We start from the raw sequence: 26,440 nt of genomic DNA, 5'->3' as shown, positions 1-26,440 counted from the left end.
CCCTTTAAAATGAATCAGACATCTATCATTGTTAAGGGTGAGAAATTAAATAACGATGGCAAGAGTAAAAATACCCTGAGGTCTTGATGCAGAGCTGCCTGGCGTCAAAACTCATGGTTTGCAGTGGGTAAAGAGAATTTTCAGATTTTGTGACCCTTTTTCCTAGTGGCATTTACCAGCCAGGCGTACAGAAATAACAGTTTCTAAAGCTTTTCAAATAGATTCCTTTTTTCAATACTATTCCTTGCAAAGAAAAAAAACACCAAAACAATTACTATTACCAACGTTTTTGTGCGTGGACATATACAGTGGTACCTCGACATACGAGCACCCCGACATACGAGCATTTCGAGATACGAGTAAAAATTCGAGCAAATAATTATCTCTAGATACGAGACAAATTTCGAGATACGAGAAAGCCAGGTGGCCAAGACATGAGAGGCTGTTTATGATTTTAGCGCACTTTTTGCTGCATCTCTTTCGTGTATAACAGATATCTACGAGCACTGGGCGGAGCGTTGCATTTTTTTCAGTGTTTTTTCCGTCACTCAGCGTGAAATACGAAGCGATCGCTAACACGAGGAGTATATATCACTTCTCGTTGGCTGCTCATAAGAACATCAGGAGCACTGGCTCTCTCCCCGCAACTCCCTCGTGCAATGTCTCTGGTCGCAACTCCCTTTTTGTAATGTGTCTGCGAGCACTGGGCGGAGCGTTTTTCAGTGTTTTTCCCCTTAGCCTGTTAGCTCCTGTTGGCGGAGCGATCGCTTATTCAAGACTACTTCTTGTAGGCAAGTGGTCGTGGTTTATCCTATTGTGAGGACATTTGTGTGCATCATTTTCGGAATATTTTGAAGGAAATACAAAAGCAAACAGCCCATCGATAGTGAAAGTGAGGGTGGAGGCGGGGCAAACAGCCAACCCGGCAGAGTTACGAGAATATCGACATACGAGCTCAGTCCCGGAACGAATTAAGCTCGTATCTCGAGGTACCACTGTACTCACGTTTTTTTTTGTGGACATATATAGCACATTTACACTGCTTGAAATGAATAATGACGTTGAAGAGTGAGAACGCTACTTTAACGTTTTGACAAAATGCAAAACTTATTTAGAAAATGATGTTGCATTCGGAAATTAATTGTCATGGTAAGTTAAAATGGCGATCCAAAAATGAACATTTTCAACATTTCAATTTTTAGTCCGTAAATTGCTGGGAAAAAAACGTTTTATTTTTATTTTTTATTTTTTATAGTTTTGATACAAAATGAATATATAGTATTTCGGTAAAAATGGCATAGTAAATCATAGAATATTCATGGTATTTGGCAGGTCTGTGAGGGTTTCAAAGTCGTGGTAGGTAACCATGAGAGAAATCAAATTTAATCTAATTTAATTTATCAGTACAATGTGAACCATGACGAAAATAGTTTATCAAGTAACAGCTGCCAAAGGAATAAACTTGTTTCTCAATAGATCTCTGTGCAAAGGGAAACAAAGGCAAAATAGTATGTACTGCATATAAATAGAGCTACCTGATGGTGTAGTGGTTCACAGCTGACTGGCGACCAGTCTAGGGTGCAATCTGCTTTTCGCCCGAAGTCAGCTGGGATAGACTCTGGCAACCCCCGCAACCCTTACGAGAATTCGCGGTACGGAAGATGGATGCATATAAATATGCAATATTAATCATAAAGTCACAAACTTTAAATAAATGCACATAAAATCTACATTCCAAATTAGTTGAGGTGCATTTTTTTAAATCCCTTCAATTTCCATATCCAACCATACTGTCATTTACAACTCCAATATTTTAATTGTAAGATATTATTTGACTTGCCTGCCACTGATACGAGCTAAATGACCAGAAGATGTAATTACTACATTGTCTGCTATAGTAGGACATACAGTATGAGAGGGACGCAAAAGGCGCATACATACACAGGCACGCGCGTAACCACACAGCCTCAAAGCTGCTCAGACAGCAGCAGGAAAACTCTCAGTAAGCACTTACATCTTGGCGGCTGCAAGTGTGCTCAGCAGTTCATCTTTAGCATAGGATCGAAGGACATGATAGAAACGATTTTATTTTGAAGGTCGATTCTCAACACTTTTCCCAACACATCGCGACTGGACTGAGAGGAAGAAACCGGCCAGGTACTGACTTCTCACTTGTACCTTTCTGGATTATTCATGGAAGTTGATGTAAAGGAAAAACAAACTGAAGTGTATATGCTCCTAAATTAATGATGACATTGGTTAATTTACTTTTTCATTCCAGCTAGATTTGTACACTTAAATGTTGTCACTCTTTCTAAGGAGTATACTTTTTACACCTGAATGGATTTACGGAATGTGTCTGCAATCTTCTGAATGCAAGGAATAGCAAAGCAGAAACATTATCTGAAATTGTATATAAGTTACTTTGACTTGTCCTCCGTGCGCTTGTCTTTCTGCTGACGGATGATGTCATGACAGATACTGACCTTCAGTTCTCTCATACATTGTCCTGTCAATGTTAATCATTTAATTTCAATTTTGAATTCAGGCTCATCCAGACTACCGTTTGATTCTGTTCGGGGGACCGTACACTGCACGGATTTGTTTTCTACAGTAATTTGTAATTGAATTCCTACTATACGCATCATTTTAGATTTGAGAGTTGCAGTTCTTTTTGTGACTGCAAATGATGGGGCATCAAGAGAAAAAAAACAGCAATATCAGTTTCACAATTTACAACTGAAATGAGACGAGAAATTATATGTCTTAATACTAAACGTATAAGTTTTGTGGTGCTCAGTTTGTATCATGAATATGACCAGGTAGAACTGAGATCTTGCATGTATAGCGAGGACCATGATCATCATAATAACAAGTCTTAATCAGTACCAACCCCACGACTGGCATCTAACCTGGTGAATAATCTCAAAATGTGTGTACACCTCGAAATACGCTATTTTGCAATCAAAAGCACTTCGCAAATGTCGTTATTGCAGATTTATTTAACTAAATGACTGTCCACATGATAAAGGTGTCACATGTGACGTGCAAGCAGCCAAAAAATAGGGATGGCCCCAAATGCAGGGTCGTGGTAGCTCAAAGGTTTATCAATAAGACGATAAAACAAAGCGCAAAACAAGGCAGGGAGTCCAAAAATACACTATGTAAACTTAAAGCCAGAGTAACCAACGAAACAAGGACAAGACTTGGACAGGGCACGACAATACATATAACATCGACAAGAACGCAAACAGAAATGAACAAACACAGGGAACTTAAATACACAGACATGGGTTAATGAGACGTGGGGAACAGGTGGGTGACACAGAGGCAGCAGAGGCTGAGGCAGTAACAGGTGAAAATGGAAAATCACAACGGAAAGACAGACTATGAACAGGCAGAAATGTGAAAAAAAAAAACTCGATACAAAACAGTGATGACATAATGGCGAAAAACATTAGCATCAGAGTCACCGTTCTGCTTGATGAGTTCCTTTTCACAAAAAGCTTGACACAAACAGCTTCATTTTGTAAAACTTACCCATGCCCCAAAAATCAATTATTACCACAGAAGGGGAAAAAAAGCACAATCACTTTGTTTTGCTGTGTCCTTGAGTTGTATTGCCTCGGTTAAATCCTAGAACACAAGATTTCGTGGGGTCTTGAAAATGGGTACAAATGGTATAAATATGCCATGCAATGGTGACGTAAGTAAACAAACAATGTTGCAACTTGATCTCTTTTCTCCTCCAGTTGTTGGTGAAAAATGGGGTGGGACAAGAACAAAACTGATGTTGATCACGCTCCACTCTGATTCCTCAACAAACAATCATGCAAACTTTAGGAGACATTTTGTGCAACGAGAAGGCTCATCTGGACACAGATGACAAACGGGCAGGCAATAGTTTAAAAAATACCCTGAGGATGAAACTCAAAGACTAATGGGGGCCACTCCAAGGTCGTCCATTAAATCTTCCTCTTGTCTTCACTTTCTGGCTGCTCTGTGGCTTTTATCAACCAAGATTTCCATTGCAAACGCATGCCCGAAAAGATGCCATTGCGCTGAAAGGAATGGCGCCGTGGTGCAGTGCACGTCACGTAACTTGGAGAACATCCCCAGCAATCTACCCAAGGACACCGTGATCCTTCTGCTCTCATCCAACCAGATCACACACATCCCTAAGGCGGCCTTCACCGACCTTCACCGACTCAGGGAATTGGACCTTTCCCACAACCTCATTGAAAGCATAGAGGAGGGTGCCTTCCAAGGAATTTCTGAAGGCTTGCGGACCTTGGACCTTTCAAACAACCACCTCAGCAGCCTTCCCAAGGAAACCTTTACAAAAATGCAAGCTCGTATTCGTTTGTCCAACAACCCTTGGAACTGCGAGTGCTCCTTGCAGGAAGTGCTGCGGGAGCTGAGACTAGACCCCGAGACCATCAACGAGGTCAGATGCCATACGGCCGTGCCGGACAAATACGTAGGACAACCGGTCATTCATGTCCTAGACTCGGGAATCAACTTTTGCAACTTTCACCAGAAGACGACTGATGTGGCCATGTTTGTGGCCATGTTCTGCTGGTTCTCCATGGTCACCGCTTATATCATCTACTACATCCGGCACAACCAGGAGGAAGCCAAGAGGCACATGGAGTACCTCAAGTCCTTGCCAAGCAGCTCCCATATCAGCAAGGACTACGATACAGCCAGCAGTGTGTTTTAGAAAAGATGCGGCAATGAATATAGATGAGTGTGCATTGATGCATATAGATGAAAGTCGAGCAGGGAATATGTTTGAGGCGAGTGACCGATAAAACTCTGCTTGACGTTACATTGCTGCACAAGTCAGATTTGGCAAATAAGAAGTAAAATAATTCTCAGTACCAGAATGTAGCCAGACGGACAACTTGTAATGTGAGTTTTTGGTCCTTTGTAAGAAACAGTTGTGGCAGATTTTTTTGTGTGTGTAAACAACTCAATGTGTTGGCTGTTATAAGAAAATTAGGGCACATGCCTTTTATATCCTGGGATTCAAGTTGTGGGTTTTCAAGATTTATGTCTTTACCTTCTACAATTTAGAACCTTGTCAAAAAGGCCAGTCAGTCTCCGTACTAGACATTTTAATGGAATAGTACGTAGTATAAGTGGATGTTTAGTGATGTTGAAGATCTGTTATTGCTTGTTTAATGTGAACGTATTTTGGTTCTTGTGCTGAAAATAATCCCGCAAACGGAGAGGAAGATAGATTGCTTGAGTATTTGTTTATGATGAAAAAAAAAATTAAATGATCATTTATTTCATTTAAGTTGGTGACAGGTAAATCAACATCTATTCTTTAAGGCAGTGGCGGCAGCGTCTTTGTTTACCTGTTTATTGCTGCAGATGAAAATGACATCAGGCAAAAAATAATAACACTTGTCTTCTGTTGTTCTAGAGAAAATAAATCATTTTACTGCTATTAATGAGTTTAATTCCATCAACAAATTAAATCTACAAATCTGAGCAGACTTTGTGCGATGCTTTATATGCTATCTTGTCGTAGCTTATTACTTTTTGTGCTCTCATTCGTTACCAAAAAACAGTTTTTTTATATGTTTTGTTGAAATTGCTGTGCTCAAATCACCTCTACTTTGATCTTAGTCATCCCTAGGTTGTACCTAGCAACATTTGTTCATATTTGGGAATTCTTGAGTTCAGACAGCTAAAAAAATTATAACGAGCATTTCTCGAAACGTTATTAAATCCAACTCATTGATCAGGGAGAAAGGTATGTCAGTGCATAATGCACCATTTCTCCAGACTGGAGTTTTATATTGATTTAAAAAAAGTATTTTTGCAGCTAAGAACAAGAAATAACTTATACTGTGCAAAAAGTTGGTAATTTCAATTTTGCACATGATAGAAACATGAAAATAACATCACTTAGTACCTACTAGTAACCGACTCCGGTATTGTTTATGCCTTATCCCCTTGGAAGTGTGAGTATTTTATGGACTTTGCACATTTACTGAAAGGCTGCAGGTTAACTGCGGGAACAACCACTCAACCTCAATTGTCATCTCAATGTGATGACCTTCAGCAAAATTGAAAAATGTCAACAAAACAAATGCACAAATCATACATTACAAAAATGTCATATTTCTAGACAATCAACAGCTGGAAGATGACTATTTGTTACTTACTGTGGAGCAATAATAACTTTTCTTTTCACCTGAAACAGAAATGGCAAAGATTTTGGCGCCTTTCTTCACACCTTAAAGTCCAACTGTCACAATTTTTTTACACACTAACTAGTTATTTAATGATAGTGAGGGCACAGTGTGCGAAAAGCCTACCTTCGTCTACATCACTTCCAGCAACAACTTCCTGGCTAACATCGAAATGAGATTTAAAAAAAATTCACTTTAGATTGTTTTATAGAGAAAAGGACTGCATTTTGTACTTAGTAAAGTTCAATCTACCAAACTCAGTAAAGTAGCCCCTGAAGTGACAATTGGACTTTAAAGTTACACTTCATAATGTGGAACAATATGACTATATAATTTCAAATAAGTTTCCTTTGTGTTCCCCTCCAGCAGGTGCAATCAGGTAATCACTTGCAACTGGCTCATGTAATCAGCAGCTCTGCCAGCTGCTTGAAGTTGGCTCATTAGTCCTGAATGGGAAACAAAGCAAGTGCTTCACAGTACTCCATTAACATCGACCCAAAAATCTTACTCTCCCTCAGTGGCCAAGGGTCTTGCTTCCACTAAAATCACTCCCTTATCCAGACCACTCCATCAATAAGCGAAAAACTAAAAATGTATTCATTCATTCATTTTCTGAGGCGCTTTATCCTCACTAGGTTCACGGGGGTTGCTGGAGCCTATCCCAGCTCACTTCAGGCCTGAGGCGGGGACAACCTGAATTGGTGGGCAGCCAATCACAGGGCACGATGAGACAGACAACCATTCACACACACACTCATACCTAGGGGCAGTTTAGATTGTTCAACCAGCCTACCATGCATGTTTTTGAAATGTGGGAGGAAACCGGAGTACCTAGAGAAAACCCAGGCAAGCCCAAGGAGAACATCCAAACTCCACACAGGTGGACCGACCTGGATTTGAAACCAGGACTCCAGAACTGTGACATTCTAAAAAATAATGCACGGTAGGCTGATTGGACACTCTAAATTGCCCCCCGAGGTATGAGTGTATGTGTGAATGGTCAGTTGGGATAGGCTGTGATATGCTCCCCCACCCCCTTCCCCCCATGACCCTTGTGAGTCTCCTGTTAATAATGGGTCATTTTGGAATATTGGAAATACATTTGAATTTTTTTTGTAGAATTTTGGTCGAATTTTGGTTCGGTTTGAAAAACCTGTGTGACTTTAGTGCACCTTGTTTCCTGAATATTTTATGGGTAAATTAAGTGAAAAATGTATAAAATGCAAGACGAAATAGGTTTAAAAAAAATTTGGCCTTGAAAATTAACAGCTCTTTTGTCGAAAAACAATATAATATAATAAAATAATATTTAATGCTAGGACGTTGTTTGGGAGAAATTATTGGCGTTTCAGCCAAAGGTGAGAAATACAAAAACATCAACACTGAAGGCATTTTTTGATCTCACAGTGTAATTCATTTTTATCATGCAATAAATTTATTTGGCTATGACTTAAGTAAATCAATGAAAAGGAAACTTTTATGATGTTGTAATTACTCACTGAGACATTCGCGAAAACAAGTGCCAATCATATTTTGGAATGACGCAGCTAGAAATAGGAATGGATTAAACAGGTCAACTCTCGCCAAGAAGGATCAAACTCATTATGTACAGTCTAAAGATGTATGCAAAGTTATACGTCTCTGCCAGATGCCGATAAAAGCAAATAAAATCACCACAAGGCTTTTATCACCTCCATTTATCTTCCTGGACTCAGATTTAAAGATGTGCGTCATCTGAAAGGAGATCAATTGGTAAATCATAATGCATAAACCTTTAATCTAAAATCATTATAGACTTGAATGTGAGTGTGAACATTCCATCATCTATATGTACATAAATGCGCCCTACATTTAAGTAGCAACTAGTGGCCTATTCCATAACTCAAGGTGGACAAGCTGTACTGAAAATTAATAGAATACAGGTATTGGGGGTGTGCGGAGTAACAAGTTGGCAATGAATTGCTCAAGGACAGGCTAGAGAACTCAGCACAAATACAGTACAGTAATTAAATTATGACACAAATCAGATATGTTTTACCGTGAGAGGACTAAGGCTCAGTGAAACGATATATGGATTCATGAATACTCTTAGTGTCACTTTTACATTCATTCATTTTCTGAACCGCTTATCCTCACAAGGGTCACAGGGAGCTGCTATAGCCCACACTTATACCTAGGGGCAATTTACATTGTTCAACCAGCCTACTCTGCATGTTTTGGAGAGCTGAGAAGAAACCGGAGTACCCAGAGAAAATCCACGCAAGCCCGGGGAGAGCATGGAAACGCCGCACAGTGAGGACGGACCTGGGTTCGAACCCTCGACCCCAGAACTGTGAGGCTGACACGTTAACCACTTGCCCCCCTTTCACATGTAAAGCATAATTTAGGCTCTGTAATATAATCTGGATCACTGCATGTGTCACAACATATAACCACAATTGGATTTCATTTCAGATGTGTTATATACTACAGCAATATATTGAATCAGTGATTCTGTGATAACGTTCGATTTTGTCAGTTTGTTTGTTGTTTTTATGTTATTTTGGTGATTTATAGGGTGGACTTGATCTTGAATGCACAACAGAACAATAAAGCCCCAAGCTCAGTCAAAAAAAATGCCCTCGACACACGGTCACCTATTGGGGAGGTCATTTATCAAAAGCTGATGCAGCTTTAAAAATTGGCCGCCACCCCATAACAAAGAGGTCGCTTACACAAATCTCTGAAGCAGAAGTTAAAATTGGCTGCATCACAGCTAAATGTTGCTCTGCAGAGCAAGAAGTGTAAACCACTGGGAGCGGCAGCGTAACTATGCTTGATCCAGGCTTCCTGCTGCTCCCTGGTCAAACCATCCTTTTTGAAGAGCAGCCAAAGATGTCCACGCAGAGGCTTTTTTAATTTTTATTTTATTTTTTTTAGCTTCCGATAGTGAAAATGTGCAGGGAAAAGGTACTGGTTTCTATCGTTTTTCACATTACCCAGATTGCAAAATGGGAGGACTCCTTAGTTAAGAGCAAAGGACATTGTGCCCTTATGTTTTCCTGTCAACAGTATAATCACAGGTATTAGCTTTGAACCTTAAGATCTTCTTGGCTTTGATATTTTTATGCTAAAAGGACCTTGTGGGGCCCTCAAAGGCAAAGGCACCGAGAGCACAAGATTGACAAATGTGTCTGCCTGTATGAAAACAAATGACTGCAACATTTCAGTGTCGATCAGATGAGAATGTAGTTGGAAGGCTGAAGGTCTGCGATAGTATCGCACTTTTTGGAGGCCTCAGCTATCAAGCCAAAAAATTTAATCCTCTCAAAGAAGGATTAATGGGGTTGATGGAAATCTTAAAAATATCAGTGATTTATTAAGAAACTAAGATTTAAGTTCGGGTAAAAGAGCTTTGAAAGTTTTTTTATTACCCACAAGACATTTGGCTTCTGTGCTACAGTCTATGTCCAATTAGATGCAACCATTCACTAGTTTAAGCCAGTAAAATGTCATGTCATTCCATAAATTGATGTCCTTATTTAGAATGAAGTCCAGCTCCAAGGAAGCTACGTTTCTAAAGAGAGAAAAAAGGACAGCGCAAGTATAATTCATTAGTTGTCACCCCCCATTCCCTGCTGCCACATTAACTTTATTGATATGCTCTTCTGCTGATGATATACCTGTCATATATTTTTTATATATTTATGCTGTATACTCAAATGGTGCACTCAGTACTTGTTTAAAATGAAGGGGAAGTTGTTTAATCAGTCAGACTTAATCTATCATCACCAGCATGTTTTCAATTACTGTGATGAATATTTTCATTATGCCTCCATGCGCTCTATATATCTAATTAACAACCAGTATACAGTCAGAACCAAAAGCTGCTCAAAACTAACTTACAATTTTGGAGGTCCTAAAAATGATTTACTTAAAACAAACCGGATCCCGTGATATATCAATTCGTTGTAACTTCATGTTTTCAAAGGGATATAATACCTGAAATTATAACCAAAATCATTGTGCACGAGTCACATTTGTTAATGCGTTGAGCAATTGTTCTATTTCACACTTGACTACTCTCATTGATGCGGCGAACAAAAAAGAATTTCTTTGGAAATCTTTATTCACATAAATATACAGAGATACTGTATTATAAAACGAGTGCACCATTGGCGCCATTTTGATCCCAGGATCTAGTGGCAGAAGCTGCAGAAGGACTGCGCCGGTGACCTTCTGGTCTCGGATACGTGCTGATCTGTGAGGACTGAAGACTCTGGATGATGCTTCTCGCTCTTAACTCATACACCTCCATAGAAGTTTTTTTGTACCTGGAAAAATATACTCATATGATTGGATGCTTTTAAATGACATGAATACATAAAATGCACTACAGCCACTGAGTTTTATGTGGCAGCAGCAGTAAAGAGGGATGTCCCAATCATATATTTTTGCATGCGAGTCTGAGTCACCTGATTTTGAAAGTGTGCCAATATCGAGTCTCAATGCAAGACTCATATCATGTCATTTTCTGAACCGCTTTATCCTCATTAGGGTCGCGGAGGGAGCTGGAGCCTATCCCAGCTGACTCTGGCCAGAGGCAGTGGACAACACCCTGAATCGGTGGCAAGCCGATCGCAGGGCACAAGGAGACGGACAACCATGCACACACACCCATACCTAGGGGCAACTTAGAGTGTCCAATAAACCTACCATGCATGTTTTGGGAATGTGGGGGGAAACCGGAGCACCCACAGGAAACCCACGCAGGCCCGGGGAGAACATGCAAACTCCAAAGAGGTGGACGAGCCTGGATTTAATTTAAATCCATGACCTGTGAGGCTGACTCGCTAACCACTCAGCCGCCGGGCTGCCCTAACTTGTAACGTAGAACTACTGAAATTGACTGATTTGCAAAAATAAATGTTTAAAGTTAAGGTTATTTTCTTGCATTGCTGAAAAGAAAATGTTGTTTTAATGTTTGAATGTTTGGCTTAAATAATTTCTCAGCTCTGGACCTGGTGAATTGCCTTAAATTTGTCCATGAATACATTAAATTCCAAATTCTTGTCTTTACATTTGTATTTGTAAAACTTTGCCAAAGTTGTTTTCACTGTCTAACAAGTCAGTTGCTGTTGGAACATTCTGTGAGTTGTTTGCATTTTCCCAGTGCATGGGTGCTCTGTTTGCCAACCCAGCTAATATCATAGCAATATTTGCTCATTTCAAGCAAGGACTTGGCATCTGGCAACTACATAATGGAAAGACAAGTCTGGTCTGTGTGTATCGAATCCAAACATTTGCTGTGGTAATAGGAAGACAGGTGGCTTCTAGTATCTGAATAGCTGCCCAAAACACAAACACCTTTTAGAAATGAGGGGTTGAGCTGAAACCTGTAAAAGCATTATTTGGACAATGCAGAGAACATCTACACAAGCACAAAAAGACCATGCAAATGAACACAAACACACAATGTAATAGTGAAGCAGCACTCACAATCTGAGCAGCAAAGATGACAGCACCACAGAAATGGAAGAGGTGGCCATTGCAGCTGAGCCCATCCACGGTTGGAGCACCAGACCGGCAGGCATGAACATTCCTAAGGTGTGTGGAAAGTGGGCTTGGTAGGCATGGCTTTCAAGACATATGCAATGCTACTTCAACAGCGCACTCTTTCGTTAAATAGTTACATGGTTATTTAAGAAAATGAATGAATTAAAAACTGATTTTTGTAAGTTGAAACACCACTGAAGACTGATTTACCTCTACGTCAGGGGTCTCAAACTTGCGGCCCGCGGGCCAACTGCGGCCCTCGGGACGATAATTTGCGGCCCCCGTCTTAATATGAAAGATTAATGTTCGTGGGCCCGCAAAATTGATATGAATGACACTTGTGTTCGGAGCAATGTTCCCTCTAAGCTGCGCGCATGCGCAATTGCGCACTACTCTCGTCTTCTCTGCGCAGTAACAATCATATGGCGCGCAGTAAAAAAAAAATCTTTTTATTTTTTTATTTTTTTTTTTACCCCTTTCCCCATGATGGCGCCGTTTAAGTGGCAGCCAGTGGCAGTAGCTCTGTCCACTCATGTTTTTCGTGTTTTACAGCACGTTTTACATGAAAAATTAGAGGGAACATTGACATGCACCTGCTTGTGGCAGGTGTGATACTGGTGTGCCCATAGCAAGCAATGATGATGTCGTGACCGGATGATTCGCCTAAAGACGTTTCGCCGACGGACGTTTGACAGACGGACAGGTCGTACTAGTATTTGTTAGTTTAATGATTAAATACAAATACTAGTATTTGTATTTAATCATTAAACGCTGTTTTCAGCTGGATTTGACCGAATTTGAGAGCATTTTGAGCCGTTTGGCGAATGGACGTCTATAGACGTTTTTTTGCCGCCATCGCGATATCATCCAGTATTTGTATTTAATCATTAAATGCTGTTTTAGGATGGATTTGACCCGATTGCTGTCATTTTACGGCTCGGTTCTGCTACATCTGCCTGCCCAAAAGTGCTTATTCCCGGACTGCCATGCCCGCCCAAGAGTGCTTATTCCCGGGCTGCCATTGATGGTAGACGAACATTGATTTTTACTATAATTTGGACAACACCGGCGGCGGGCCGGATTAAAAATCCTAACGGGCCGTATATGGCCCGCGGGCCGAGGTTGAAAAACTTGTACACACACGATCCGGCGGGGCGAGCGTTCGAATCCCGTTTCGGCGAAACCTCCGTTCGGCCGAATGAACGTTCGGTGGAAGGTCCATTCGGCGACCTGCCCGTCTGTCAAACGTCCGTCGGCGAAACGTCTTTAGGCGAATCATCCGAGTACCGATGATGTCGCTCACACTGGTACTCAGTGCGCTCAGGGAGGTTGTCTTTCTGCTCAGACCAACAAAAAATTAGAGGGAACTTTGGTTCGGAGCTGAATGAACCAATCACGGTGAGGTATACGGCTCTGGAGGGCGGGACATCGGCCGGGCTGTCCAGTGCCTCGCTCACTCACTCATTCATTCCTCCAATCAGCTGGGCGGAGGAGAAGCCGTGAGGCCGATCACTCCGCTCGGCGCGCACACTCCTCCGCTGCTCTCAGCATAGAACTGAATGAGGCGCTATGATCCGTGATCCAGCCTGTGTCAGTGTCTGTAGCCATCTCCGCGATTGAAACGGAGAGCGAAAGTGCACATGCGCCACAAACCCGCGCGACTGAATGTGAAAGATCAACCCGAGACTCATTCCAAGTGGAAAAACATATTACAGAGCCCCAGAGATGTCTCTTTCAAAGCCTGCCGTGAAGAGAAAGGTCGGTGATGAGCACAGACAGTTTCAAGAAAAGTGGGGAGTGCAATATTTCTTTGTTGAACACAGGGGCACCCCGACGTGTCCCATTTACACTGAAAAAGTTGCGGTGCACAAGGAATACAATTTGAAACGTAATTGTACTACGAGACATGCTGAGGAGTACGAAAAATACCAGGGAGATGAGAGAGCCAACCAGGTTGCCAGTCTTAAAACACGTCTTCTGAGGCAACAGGATTTCTTCAAGAAGGCTACCAAAGACAGTAATGCAGCAGTCAAAGCTAGCTACGCCGTTTGTGAGTTGATTGATCCTGTGCTAAGTGATCCCAAATGGCTCATGGACTTGGCTTTTCTTGTTGATATCACACATGAGCTTAATGTACTGAACAAGAAGCTACAAGGCCAGGGGCAACTTGTCAGTGCTGCCTATGACAACGTGAGAGCATTCTGGACTAAACTTGTTTTATGGAAAGCCCAGCTCTCTCAGACAAAACTTTGCCATTTCCCAGCATGCAAGGCTCTCGTGGATGCAGGCACACCATTCAGTGGTGAGAAGTATGTTGAGGCCATTTCGAAGCTACAGGAGGAATTTGATCACAGATTTGCAGACTTCAAGACACACAAAGCCACATTTCAAATTTTTGCGGACCCCTTCTCCTTTGATGTGCAAGATGCCCCTCCTGAGCTTCAAATGGAGCTCATTGACCTGCAGTGCAACTCTGCACTCAAAGCCAAGTTCAGGGAGGTGAGTGGAGAAGCAGACAAGCTTGGGCAATTTTTGAGAGAGTTGACCCCCAGCTTCCCTGAACTTTCCCGAATGTTCAAGCAGACCATGTGCCTTTTTGGGAGCACATACTTGTGTGAGAAGCTCTTCTCCACCCTGAACTTCAATAAGTCCAAGTACAGGTCCAGACTTACTGATGAGCATCTTCAAGCAATACTGAGGGTCTCCACTGCTTCCTCCCTCAAGGCAAATGTGACTATGTGAGAAGAAGCGCTGCCAGGTCTCCAGCAGCAAGGAGTAGGCAAGAGAAGCCGTGTTCAGAATATTTCATGTTCAATGTTCCATTCAAGTTCAGAAAGTTAAAGGTTAAAGAGCTGTTAATACAGACATTTGAAACGGAATAAAAATAATTCATTTTCTCTACTTAGCCAGCCAGTGTATATCTATTGTATGCTCATTAGTATTATTTGGTTTTGTATTACTGATTGATTTATTTTTTATTCATCTTTAAGTTAATTTATTTAATTCATTATTTTTTTTTTTAAATAAAGATATTTGATAACGTTGGAATGTTTTATCAGTGCTTTTCTTGTGGAAATCCTGATGCGGCCCAGTCTCACCCAGACTCGGCCTCTAGCGGCCCCCAGGTAAATTGAGTTCGAGACCCCTGCTCTACGTGGTATCACCTAAGTGCTCACCTGCAGCAATGGGTATTCCGACAAGGTTGTAGATAGTGGCAAAGAAAAAGTTTATCCGTATCCTCCGCACAGTTCGCTTGGACAAGTCGATACTGGCAACTACATCCAGGAGGTCATTCTGCAGACCGGACACAGTAAGAAATGATGGCAAGCCGTGACATGACAAGGATGTGACGTTCTACACTTAGCGTTGACACACACCCTGATGAGAACTATATCCGCTGCTTCGATGGCCACGTCAGTGCCTGTACCGATGGCGATGCCAACATCAGCACGGGCGAGGGCAGGGGAGTCGTTGACGCCGTCTCCTACCATGGCCACACACAAACCTCGTTCCTGAAGCTCCTGCACTTTGGCCACTTTGTGTGAGGGTAGAACCTCCGCAGACACCTCCCTAATCCCTACCTGTGGTGGATAAGCACACCTGGACGTGAAAGGCTGAGAGTGTTTAATGCTCAGTCATCTTTTCAGACTGCTTCGTGTACATTAACCTGTGCAGCTATGGCTTCAGCAGTGCGTCTGTTGTCCCCCGTTATCATAACCACCTGAATGCCCATGCTTTGGAGTGTGTGCACTGCCAAGGCAGACTCCGCCTTTACTGTGTCTGCAATGGCGATCATGGCGCACAGTACGCCTGTAGAAAGAAGCATTTGAAAGAATGCAGCTTGTCCAGGATAACCCTCGGTTCTTCTTTTGCTCACCATCGATAGCCACCAGAATAGACGTCTGGCCCTTGGCCTCGTGGCTCGACATGGCCTCGTCCAAATCTGCTCCAACATGGTGGGCATTCCTCCTCATCCACTCTCTGTTCCCGATGAGGACAGAGTAACATACAATCTCGTCTGTAAGACAGATCATTTTTTTAAAGCATTACAATGTAATTCAAGTGAGCAAATTGCATCTGCTGTCAAGTCACTCACTTGATGGACCTGATTTCGGCATTTCCGCTGTCTCATCTGTGTACGACCCCGGTAAAAGGAACTGCTGTTCACGGTGCGAAGGTACCAGGTGATCCACGTTGGTAACCTGACAACTGATCCCGCAGCCGGGCACTGCTTGGAAGTCTTGGCAGTAACCCAGCACATCGGAGCCTAGCTCCTGTACACATGAACAATACCAATCAGCTCCCTTGTGCTGCCTTTTGTTTTAAGGCTTTTCTTCTGTGAAGCCATCTTCCTGGCTCACATTTTAGACCAAACTTGAACCTATAGTCAAGGATTGGATTGGATTGGATAACTTTATTCATCCCGTATTCGGGAAATTTCATTGTGACAGTAGCAAGAAAAGGCATAGTTATAAGTTAGACAGTACAGTCGCAAAGGCCGCACAACAACAAAGCAAAAGCAAAAAGTACAAAGCAAATCAAAGTAAATGGAAACTGGAAAATGGAAGAAAAAAAACTGGAACCACACACAGGAAGTCTTCCACAAGATAGGGAACTTCTGCAGACTGTGACCGAGGTAGAGAATATGCAGAGTCACTCTTCCAAGCTTATCTGCACAGTTCCTCAGTAGTCTGGAGCTGAAGACAACAGTTGCAGAGTAGGGCACCTCGACTCCGTTGCTAGTAAGCGCCGACAGCTCTTCCATCTTATCCCACGATGGAACGGTTGGTCAGAAGCGTTGCCTCTTCTCCCGGCACTTTTGTCCAGCTCCGAATCCCCGGCGGCACCGAGGTGTTGCTCCTTCCGCTCCGTATTGTAACAGCTAGTCCCATGTGTGTGACAGTGTAGGCATGGCTGAATGAACTGAGGAATCAGTTTTTTTTTGCACAACCTTTCAACAAACAATATCTAAGTTTTCAGTCGACGATGAAACTTTTAAACGAAATGGTTGTCATATTAGATTTGAGGGCCTCAAAAGAATAAATGTATACTCACAATTTTAACATATAACGGGCTCTTTTTGTTACTTGGCCCTGACTCCAAAACAAGTTAAAAAATAAAAATGTATCCCCTTTGATGCATTTACTCTTTGTATTATGCTCCTCATCTCCAATTTCGCTGTCCTTTTTTTCTCTTGCCAATACTGAGCAAGATGTGTGCATTTGTTATGTAATCAGTATAAGTTTCCATCCTGTTATCTTCCTCTCGCGTTAGTGGTTAGCTGACAACTGAGTGAGAAGGTGCTTGATGAGCTACGCACCAAAACACACAGTTTAAATGTACAAATGGGCAACAATCAGGCTACTGTAATTTTGGTGCCAAAATTGTGATAATGATTAAAATTCAATCTAATTAGCATGTCCCTCTACTGTTTTTCCATTGCAACCCAGCCAGCTAAGACAGGGGCCCTCCTTTCTGAGGGTTCTTGCATTAAGAAGCCCATCCTTGACTCCAATGCCAAGACTTTCACTAATGTGAGGTTCAGGGAAAAGTGCATTAACATAACTTAATTCATCTTCCGTACCGGGCATCCTCCTAACGGTTGCGGGGGTTGCCAGAGCCTATCCCAGCTGACTTTAGGCGAAAAGCAGACTACAGCCTAGACTGCTCGCCAGTTACCAATTGGGCACACAGAGACGGACAACCACTGGCACTCACAATCATACCACTACCAGCGGGAATCGAGCCCGCGCCTGCCCACACCGAAATCAGGCGAGTGAACCACTACACCATCAGGTGGCTTGCACCCTTGACATAACTTTTGCTGTGAAATAGAATTGTACAAACAAAACCAACTTGACTTCAGAAAATTAAAACACAATGGAAAACACTCACTCCTTTACAGTGCTTGGCAACTGCAATGCCAAGTGGGTGCTCACTGCTGGCCTCTGCTGTTCCCACCAAAGCCAGGATCTTTCTCAGAGGCATTCGGGCCATCTCCCACAGTACCAACACACGCGTCACACGTGGCACGCCATTAGTGATCGTCCCGGTCTTATCAAACATCACTACATCGATCTAAAGGGAAAGTGAAAGTCATTTAATCATCTCCATCCTCTTGGAACCTAGTGAAGCCTAAATTAATTTGCTTTGCCTTGTGCGCCATTTCCAGAGGCTCCCCTCCTTTGATGAGAATCCCGTTCTGCGCTCCCACCCCGGTGCCCACCATGACTGCTGTCGGTGTTGCCAGTCCCAGAGAACAGGGGCATGCAATAGAGAGGACAGTGATGGATGCCTGGAAGGCAAACCGGATGATGACTTCTGCCTTCGATGTGTTGTTATTATAACCCTGTGGCGAACATAAGCATGTGCAAAGCATTAAAATGTATGTTTTTTTTCTTGAATGTGATCGCAAGTTTGATAGATAGATAAAACTAGCATATTTTCACACAGTGCAGAAACCATAGACGCGATGCATGTGTTTGCTTTTAATGCAAAAAATAGCGCTAACAAATAATGAGAAAACAATTCAAATAATGAGGAGATTCCTGACCTACTGTATCTACTCAAGCTCTGATAAAGTAGTATTCTTGAATATGAGGGTGGGCAAAGTGCACACCTACCGGGAAGTTTTCTTTCACAATGTCAAAGTTGACAAAGCCTACGGCAATCCACGCCACCAGTGTTAGAAGAGAGACCACAATGATGAAGGGGACAAAATATCCACTGAGTCGGTCAGCAAACTGCTGAATGGGAGCCTGGCGGAAGGAAATAGTGCAGGCTTTTTAATACATACAATCACATTAAGCCAAAATATCAGAAGTAGGGCAAAACTGGATTTTTCCCCCCAAAAATTTGGACGTTAAAACACTCAAAAATGCATATTGACTAACCTTGGAAGTTTGGGCTTCCTCCACCAATTTGACTATTTGTGAAAGTGTTGTTTCTGCGCCAACGTGGGTGGCTTCCACAAGAAGAGCGCCGTGAGCATTGATGGAGCCGGCAATCACTGAGCTGCCCACCTTCTTACTGACAGGCATGGGCTCTCCTGAGGGAGGTGAGAAGGAAATGCCTTTTAGGACACACTAGTAGCACGTTGGAAATCCACTCATCCGGTCTTTATGCAAGGGTGTTGGTAGCTGAAGCCTGTGTCTGGATTGGTTGACAGCCAGCCATTGTGCATATATGTTCGATCAAACAGTTTTTCACTGCTATGGGCAAGTTAGAGTCTTTGATAAACCCAAAAAAATATTTGTAGGCATGAAACCATTAATGCAGACACCACACCGAAAATACTGAACTGCGGATTTCATATGTTAATTCCTCTGTGGAAATGTCACACAGATAATGGATAGGCTAAATAATGAATTACCTGTGATTAAAGACTCGTCTGCCATTGAGCTTCCTTCAATCACTTTTCCATCCACAGGAAACTTCCCTCCTGGGGCCACCTTCACAACATCACCCCGTTGTACCAACTCCACTGGCACTTGCTCCTCACTGAGAAACACAATGTCAAGTATAATAAGTTAAAGGTTAGCTCAAATTTTACTATCTACATTTTTATTTGTGTTTTTTTTCACCTGATAATAGAGTGGTCAGGTCCCATGGTGACCACAGTTGCATCAGTGGCTTGTAGTGACATTAACTTGGCCAAAGCTGCAGAGGTTTTACTCTAATCATGAAAAAGGTGAACAACATATTGATTGTCTTGCTGTAGAATGGCCTTTTTGGGTAGATAGTTTACAAATTGTTCATTTTGTATGTACCTTCGCCAGATTCTCCAGCCATCGGCCCAGTGCAATGAAAACGAAAAGCATTGGTGGTGTGTCAAAAAATGTGACTGGACTCTGAATGGCTCGTTCTGCCATGGCCACAATGAGCACCACGCAAGAGTAAATGTATGCGATGGAGGTGGCCAGTACAATAAGGACATCCATGTTGGCTGTGCCGTGTTTCAAAGAGCGATACGCCTGGATGTAGAAATAACGGCCCCCGAATACCTGGTGGAAAGCAAGGCCAAGAGAATGTTGTGAGTTTACTCATTCACGAGACATCCCCTTCGGGACCGGGCATGTGCGATGACTTTGACTGATCTTTCAAGCACCGGATAACATTGTGTTCCATGGAAAAACAAACATAAAACTAACAAAAACTAGATTCCCATCTTTACCATCAAAAAAGGTATATTTTAGTATTATTCATTCTTTAGTTATATTAGAGGTTGAACATCATGAACAACATTGTTTATACAAAACTTTTGGTGGCGAATGAAAGTGTTCAAAAAAATGTACACATACTTCTTTGGTAGTGAATGAGATTTAAAGGGAGGCTATAAAATGTAGACCAATGATTCTTCAACTTTTCTAACACCTCATAAGAAAAATCCTCAATCAGCGTGTGCAATTTGATTATCACTGATGAGGGAAGAAATGTACCTGGACAGGCGTACATAGTAGGAAGAAGGTCAAATTTAGGACTGAAAGGCCAGGCAGCAGGCTTTGCTCCTCTGGCATGACGCCACCATGCTGCTGATGCTGACTATCCATCACCATCATGTAGATCATGAGGCCCATTACAGGCAGGCCGAAGACTAGACTAAGCAGGAAGGATGTTTTCCATCTGCAACCATTTAAAAGCAAACACATTTTTTTCACTATTGTATTTAAAATGACTTTTGCATAAATTTGTTGCAACAACAAGGTGACCAGATACTTGCTGTCGAATCTCTTCTGAGTGGTCAAGATTGCTTTTGAAGCCCACCTTCTTCAGAGTGGCCTGAAAGCCAAGGTTCTAAAGGGAGACACTTGCCTCAAGATATGGCAGAGAAAGTATCACAGTATGAGTCCCACGTTTCACCTGAATGAGCTTGATTATATCTCGAGGTCCCAGTAGGTCTGGGTCAAACTGAATGCTGGCTGTTTTGGTTGTCAAGGCAACAGAGGCACCTATTATCCCTTTGGTTGTGCTGAGCTTGGACTCAATATTGTGGGCACAAGACGTGCCCGTCATTCCAATTATCTGGAAGTGAAGTGAAGGCAAGTAACTCTCCAAAAGCTGTTGGTACAATAAATCAACTTACAGTGAGTTCCAGTTCCCCGTGTGTGATTTTGTTGTCTTCTATGGACTTGGCACCAAAGCCCAGGTCCTCTATAAGCTGAGTCACAGCAGGAATGTCAATTACATCTGGGTTGTATTTCACCTCTGCCTTTCCAGCCATCAGTGACACCAAAACAGAGATGATCCCTACGCAAAGGTGAACTGTAAGTTATCTGTTTTGCAACAGCAAGGTGATGGAGATGTTTAACAAAATGGTTCAGTTTCCAATGTGTTTAAAGATTCTCAATTCATGATTTTGTTTACAGTCCTCAACTACTTTACAGGACTTACCCTGATGCTTCAATAGGTTTCTCTCAATGTTGGCTACACATGATGCACAGGTCATTCCATTCACACTGATGAAGCATTTTTGCTCTTTGGTGCCGGTCTGCTGGTTTGCAGGAATGGAATGACATACACTGCCATTGCTAAATTTTGTTTTCCTAGACCAGTCTGAGATTTCATGGCTTATGGATGCTTCCTGAGGTTGGACAGGTTCTGATGAGCACAAAATTGGCCAAAAGAATCAAGGATTAATGCGTCTTCATTTTCTACTTAAAAAGTTCCATATAATTAAACTTAAACCAAAGATGCCATGTGTCTGCAACATTTTAAAGCAGTACTTGACCTCTCTGTAGTTAATCATGCATATTCTAAAATGCTGCTGACTTGAATCCAAAAAGAAAGACCCCAGAAGAACCCTTCATGTCACAATGGCGAGCGCGCAAGGCTGGCTTGTTTCTATGGTAGCCGACTCGGGGCCAACTTAAGGGTGACTGGCCCTGACATTTAACACATTCGGTCTTGCTTTCTACATAGGAGATCACACTTAAAGGCTCACTATCTTAGGGGCGGGGGTTACTGAATTCGATAGATTGGACTTTACTGAGTCACGATCCATAGTCATTTTCACTGTAAAATGCAACCCAAAAAAACTGTTTTAATTCCATTTCTCTAATGGTGAGAATACTAAAGTACTACTACCGAGTGTTGTAACGAACAGAGTCTTTGCATATATGACCTCTTACGTTTAGTTTTATTAATTTGGTGGCCAGGGTTTTAGTTTTTCCCCCCAAGAAATTAAATTATTAAATTGGAAAATACTTCATCCATGTTGTGTAGGAAATTGGAACAATACAAACACTGCCGATATATGCATCTAATTTTCCCATCCGACCAAGGGGTGAAGTTAGTGACTTGAACCCAGAAGGAAATGGAGCACCTACTAAGTAGTCTATTCTGTTGTTTTAATTCAAATATTTTCCTCAAGACTGCTTTGACCAAGTGAAAAATGACAGGTGGCCAATGATGCTTAAGCGGCATCACATTTTTTTTTAAAAGCTGATGCTAACTGTACATACGTTCTTTTTTTTGTTCTAATTTGAATAGTTATGAATCTACGTGACTCTTGAAAGTTTATTTTTAAATCCTATTTGATGGGATTCTATCATTAGTGTATAAAAATCTGTGAAAGTGGGCCTTTAAATGTTGTATTATCAATATCGCTGTAATCATCACAAGCTAATTATGAGTCCACTTTAGACTGGGAATCACCAACATTTCGAACATATACTAACCTTGGAGTGACGCAGCAAAGCCCATGTCCTCAATAGCGAGGCTGAGCTGCTCCGGCCCTGTGAGGCCAGGGTCAAATGTAATTGTGCCCTTTTCATCTTCAAGTGACACCTCAATGGAATGGACACCCGTCACCTGAGAGATTCCCCCCTCTATGGACTGCACGCAAGAGTTGCAAGTCATTCCTCCAATCCAAACGGTCACAGTTTGGCTTGCAACCGCCTGCCAGTGGCTGATAGCTCCAGATGGATCATCAGTCAGTAAAGTAGCTTGGAAACCCACATCCTCAATCATCTCTCTGATCTCCTGTCGTGTGATGTGAAGTGGTTGGAAAACAACAAGTAATTTGCCCTCTTCAAGTGAAACTTGAACGTGTAAGACACCATGCAGGGAGGCCACATGCTGCTCGATAGTTTCCACACAAGACTGCCGGCGCGTGCCATTCACACTGATCCATACTCCAGACTCCACATGGAAGCCCATTTCATGCAGTTCCTGGGCGATCTGTGCAGCAGAGATCAGAGAGCTCAAGTACTCCACCTTGGTCAGCCGGCTTGGCGTAGCTGAGCTGACCGACAGCACTCCGCTCAGCCTGGATATCCTGCTTTCCACGACAGCTTGGGCGGGGTGCTCCTGGGCAACGCCCACGAGTTTAAAGGTTTCTGTGGAGGTTTTGACTGAAGGGCAGATGTCACATTGGCTGCCATACTCATAAGCCAAGTTGTCATGGCCCTCCTGGAAAGACAATAGAAAAGCATCATATTCACATGTCCAGGGGTCCACCTACCTTGTGTTTATGAAACATGCTGTAGCCAATTCAACATGCTGTAAGCAAAAAAAAACTGTACAATGATTGTTGTCAAAAAATATTCCAAACTCAAAACTTTTCACTTTCCATGTGGGCCAGACGATGAAATTGAATATCTACAAACTTATTCTGAGGCAGTTGCTTTGGGCGAGAGTTGCTGGAGTGACAACTTTTCTGCTTCACTGACAACTTGTATGAGAATCTGCATGGGCATCCGATATATTGGAGCAATCTCCCTACTCACTGACCTGGCTCCAAGTGATTACTTTCCCTCTTTTCCAAGCAAGGAAACTATTTTTAAGACGTGGACAACATCAAGATGGTCGAGATGAGAATCCCAACAGAAGTGTGTGACTATGTGCCAGAAAAGACTCGGTGCTAGACTGCAGGTGGATTATAAAATTAGAAAAAAGAGGGTTTGGATTTAAAATACAACTTCTGACAAAAATCTGTTTTTACACACAGTTTTTACACCCTTACTTTGCTGAAAATGGCCCATTGGTCACACAGCGAAAAGTTAATGCTAGAATTAATGTCTACATTTTTTTCTTTTGTATTGTTTAAACTTCGGTGCTGACAGACGGTCTTTCCTTAATCCAAAATGACCTTTCTGAAGGCACATGACTTGCGTTCCACATGATTTCTAATGTGACTCCGCTTAAAGTCAGTCAGTAGCACCTCAACGGGTTCAAAGTCAACTCTTTAGCCCAGCAATGTGACCAGTCTACAGGTCAGAAAATGCTTACATCACATATTGATTTTGCTGGTTTACAGTACGGGCATGTGAATCTATCTATGGGGTTCAAAAACTGCATCCACCATAGTGTCTCTTTACTTTGCGGTCCAGTTGAACGGCAAACACTAATGTTGTCTGTGAGGTTCAAAAGGACTCATTTACTGTCCAAAGTGCATATCGAACTGGAGTAAACAAAGCCAATTTAGATCTAAAGACATGTATCCACAAATGTTGAGGCTGCCATAATGAAGTCTATAACTAATCAGTTTTACAAATGTGTACGTTCAAACAAACAAAAAATACTATATGTATACAGCCTGGTGGATGAGGGGTTAGCGTGTCGACCTCTCAGTTCTGTGGTTGAGGGTTAGATCCCTGGTGGGTCCTGACTGTGTTTGGTTTAGGGTTAGGGTTCTCCCTGGGCTTGCATGGGTTTTCTCTGGGTACTCCGGTTTCTTCCCACATGCCAAAAACATGCTTGGCGGGCTGGTTGAAAACTGTAAATTGCCCCTAGGTATGCGTGTGAGAGGGAATGATTGTCCGTCTCTTTGTGCCCTGTGATTGGCTGGCCACTGATTCAAGGCGTCCTGTTGCCTGGTGCTCATAGTTGGCTGGGATAGGCTCCAGCACCTCCCGCGACCCTCGTGAGGATAAGCGATTCAGAAAATTAATGAATATATGCATACCGTTATCATCAGAAAATTTTGATTAAAAAACTGACGTCCACATATGCAGAGACCACGTCTTTACAGAGTAAAGATTTGTTTTTAATTACCCCAAAATTGCCAACTTGCCCAATAGAGACTAAATGAAGACATTGTACATGCTCACCTTGAGATGAACCCCCCCCAGCACTGTTAGTCATGCCTTTTTGACATCTATTCAATAAACATCTTGTCGTTGCAATGGACTCAAGTCTTATTTTTTACTGCCTGTACATTTTTAATTATCTCATAGTTTCAGAGGGATTTTACAGGATGTTCGTGGAATGATCAGGGGACTAAAATACTGTATGAAAAAGCAACCAAATAAACAAGAAGAATCAGTTGATTTCCAAGTTTGGGTATCCACCATTTAATCTTGAAAGCCTTGATGCTTAAACGTCTAAGTGACGTCGCTTTGGCTTCTGTCTCCAAATTTTGTCAATACGTATAAAAGTAAAAAATGATATCGCAAACAATGTCTGCACCATTCACTGATAATAAAAGTTTTCCATTATGCTCCATCTATGTATTTAGTCTTATTCTTCTGATGTAATAGCCAATAACTATGATCAATGTGATCAATGGTGCAAAAATAGCTGAAATTAAAAGGTATTAATAAAGGAATTCGAACAATATATGCACTACTGCGTGTGTTGAGGAGCCCTACCTGTTGCTCAGAAGTGCGCTCGGAACATTTGAGTTCCTTTTCGGAGGGGCACTCGACCATACACATCTGCTCTGCTGACGCATCTTCGGACAGACTTTTGGGCGACTTGGTGGCGAACATCTCCGACTTGTTCTGGTTCCAGCGCTTTCGTGCCGTTGCCGTGTCTTCTCGTCAATGAAAGAGTGCAAAAGTCCGCAGTAGAGAGCGCCGGGTTGAGACGAGGCTTTTGGAATAACAATCTCAATCTTGACTTTCCCGTGCAGCGCATGCAATTTTGTCATGCGGGAAAAATTGGCAATTTCTGTCCAACCAGAGGTAGGGAGAAACATGTATTTAATAGTAAGTGATTTATTTTTATTGAACTGCGGAAATTAAATTCAGTGTTAAAAACGTATAATACTGCGGAAATTAAATTCAGTGTTAAAAACGTATAATACGTTTTTAACACTGAATTTAATTTCCGCAGTTCAATAAAAATAAATCACTTACTATTAAATACATGTTTCTCCGTACCTCTGGTTGGACAGAAATTGCCATTTTTTTCCCGTTCGATGTATTTTAGAAGCTTTTATTTTGAAATTGACCCAACTCCTTCACTGTTTGCTTAATTGGCCGTGGTAGCGTAGGAGCACTGGCGCAAAAAGACATGGAAAAGTTTACATTTCGGATTTAAGTCGTAGTTTAACCCCTTTTGGCCATTTTAAACAACTAAATAAACCTGGGAATCACATTCGCGGGCATGACATTTTAGGTTTTGGATCCCACAGTGTTGACACTTGGCATAGAAGTGACTACTTTGTAGATAGTACATTAATAATAATTAATTAATTTTAAGTATGCATTTTATTTATGAAGTTATATTTTTCACCACTTCTAGTTTCTCTATATATTATACAGTATATAGTACATGTTTACATACGCACACGTATATAGGTCTCAACTTATGTTTTATTTAAAGATCATTGGATTTTTTAATTTTAATACTTTTTTTCATTCAAGAATGGATAAGGTAACACGTTTATGTAAAAACATAATGAAATGGAAAAAAAACCCACACAAATATGTACACTCTAGAATAACATTTGGAGTACTGACTAAGAATGTTCA

The 26,440-nt window shown here is 41.9% G+C and overlaps 1 long non-coding RNA gene and 2 pseudogenes across 3 annotated transcripts in view; 1 reads left to right on the top strand and 2 right to left on the bottom strand.

Annotated features, from left to right (window-relative positions):
* The window catches only part of LOC144070934 (uncharacterized), a 33,012-nt gene extending 26,442 nt beyond the window's left edge, over positions 1-6,570 (bottom strand). Inside the window, exons 1-2 of the long non-coding RNA XR_013299508.1 lie at positions 6,336-6,570; positions 6,183-6,211 (exon numbers count right to left, since the gene is read on the bottom strand). This is a non-coding gene — a long non-coding RNA (uncharacterized LOC144070934). The remainder of the gene's footprint in view (positions 1-6,182; positions 6,212-6,335) is intronic.
* LOC144077712 (leucine-rich repeat-containing protein 3 pseudogene) lies at positions 2,010-5,394 on the top strand (annotated as a pseudogene). The gene is made up of 2 exons (XR_013301075.1): positions 2,010-2,157; positions 3,753-5,394. The product of XR_013301075.1 is annotated as a leucine-rich repeat-containing protein 3 pseudogene (transcript).
* A 3,729-nt stretch (positions 6,571-10,299) lies between the features above and the next one.
* On the bottom strand, positions 10,300-25,629 carry LOC144072936 (copper-transporting ATPase 2-like; annotated as a pseudogene). The gene is made up of 20 exons (XR_013299969.1): positions 25,334-25,629; positions 22,421-23,153; positions 21,135-21,341; positions 20,827-20,990; positions 20,604-20,765; positions 20,183-20,537; positions 19,514-19,747; positions 19,328-19,419; positions 19,117-19,244; positions 18,638-18,792; positions 18,368-18,502; positions 17,899-18,093; positions 17,640-17,822; positions 15,841-16,018; positions 15,622-15,762; positions 15,412-15,554; positions 15,122-15,325; positions 14,921-15,038; positions 11,688-11,790; positions 10,300-10,522 (listed from the first exon to the last, which is right to left on the bottom strand). The product of XR_013299969.1 is annotated as a copper-transporting ATPase 2-like (transcript).
* Between the last annotated feature and the right edge of the window lie 811 nt (positions 25,630-26,440).

This window comes from Stigmatopora argus, chromosome 1 (assembly GCF_051989625.1).
Source record: "Stigmatopora argus isolate UIUO_Sarg chromosome 1, RoL_Sarg_1.0, whole genome shotgun sequence".
Taxonomy (NCBI): Eukaryota; Metazoa; Chordata; class Actinopteri; order Syngnathiformes; family Syngnathidae; genus Stigmatopora; species Stigmatopora argus.
Note: the sequence above shows the minus strand (reverse complement) of the source record. Positions and strands in the feature narration are given on the sequence as shown.